This window comes from Orycteropus afer, unplaced genomic scaffold (assembly GCF_000298275.1).
Source record: "Orycteropus afer afer isolate SDZICR_OR568_19922 unplaced genomic scaffold, OryAfe1.0 scaffold01522, whole genome shotgun sequence".
Taxonomy (NCBI): Eukaryota; Metazoa; Chordata; class Mammalia; order Tubulidentata; family Orycteropodidae; genus Orycteropus; species Orycteropus afer.
Genome location: NW_006923109.1, coordinates 65,286 through 66,942, shown reverse-complemented (window position 1 = coordinate 66,942; position 1,657 = coordinate 65,286). Strand labels below are relative to the sequence as shown.

At 39.3% G+C, this 1,657-nt stretch overlaps 1 non-coding gene across 1 annotated transcript; it reads left to right on the top strand.

The window, feature by feature from the left end:
* The first annotated feature begins 307 nt into the window (after nt 1-307).
* On the top strand, nt 308-397 carry LOC122152081. The gene has a single exon (XR_006164390.1). It is a non-coding gene; the product is annotated as a small nucleolar RNA SNORD116 (small nucleolar RNA).
* Nucleotides 398-1,657: the final 1,260 nt, after the last annotated feature.

The following is a 1,657-nucleotide window of genomic DNA, read 5'->3' as shown; positions in this document are numbered from 1 at the left end:
AGGTTTTTTTTTTTTTCAGTCTCAGAGAGGGAAGGGAGTCACTGCATTTATTGTAGCCTTGAGCCTGCACTCAGGCAATAGATCACCCAGTGCAGGTTAGTATATTTGTGCCAGTATGCACTGATATTCTCATGGGAATTCCACAGGCTTGCAAGGACCTATTTCTTCTCATGTAATAAATGGCATTTGGAGTTCCACTCCTTGAATGTATTGGCTCCACTTCTCACAAGTAGTTTGACCCCAGATTGTCCATATTGCTGACTGCATTTTAGGATCTTTGAATAATCTAGTGGTTATGAATGTGTGTGGATTGATGATAACTTTTCTTATACATTCCTTGGAAATCTGAACAAAATGAGTCAAAAATCCCTACTGTCTCACTCATCAACTTAAGTCCCAGCACTTCTTTTTTTTTTTTAATCTGGCCAGTACATGCATGAGGTACAATATTCATTTAATCCCCTTGAACCTCAAATACTGCTGGAAGTTCTACAAGTGCCAAGTTTTCCATACATAGCAACATCCAAGTCTATAGACCCCCTAAATAGAAGATTCCTGGGTTGGTTTGTCATATGTTGAGGTCCAGAGTGCTCACACATGGACACATTCAGTGAGCATGCCAGTGTCTAGACAGCATGTCTAGGAACATGATTTCATACATGGTTCTCTTTGGTCATTTTTTGTCCTTTGGAAAGCCCCACTAAGGAGCTCTGGAGGAGCTGTCATTTAGCATTCAGCTGCTAACCAAAAGTCAGTGGTTCAAACTCATTACCTGCTCTGCATAAGACAGATGAAGCTGTCTGCTTCTGTAAAAAATTTATAGGGCAGTTTTGTTCTATCCTATCGGGTCATTATGATGCAGAATCAGCTTGTTGGCAGTGTTTCAATTTTGGTTTGGAAGACTCCCTTGATTCTATCTCTACTACAAGGAAAGAGAGCCTTGTAGTCTATGCTTTGAGTATCATGATATGCATTTTGCTACATCTTTTCACAGTCTTCATTTGGGCAAGTAAAATTGAATGTCAATTGAATGATGCTTAGAATGAAAAGCAATATGTGATTTTCTAGTAGCTTCACTCATTTCATACATGAACAGAATCCAATCACATTGTTTTGAAACATTATCACATCTATTTTGTTGTTGTTATGTGTTGTCGAGTCGGACTTGACACATAGCGAGCCCTCCTTGGATTGCCGAGGCAGTATCACTACAGAATTAGATTGCTCAACCTTCCTTCCGAGGAGTGGCTTGTGCCATGATGACAGTTGACAGTTGGGAAGAAGGAAAGAGGAATAGAAGAATAGTCATGAAACGATTATGTGTCCTTGTGTATTTTGGCAGAGAATTATTTTCTGCAATCGGCTTCAGTTTCTCTGTTCTTTTCTACGGGAAACATGGAGTTTGACATGCAATTTTTGGTAGGAAATGTGTTAGTATGAATGTAGGGGTGGGTTAGTTTTGCTTGAGGCTTTTGCTTACCTACTTTGTATATTCATGGGGTATGAACTCAGATGTTCTTTTCATTGATTAGTGCTGAGATCTGTTGTCATATGCTTGTCTTCCATCATTAATATTGAAGTAGAAGCATACATTTTTGTCTCAGGTTTATCCCCTCTCTTTCCATGGTTCTTAGATGACAGTGTTTTTTGCAGAAGC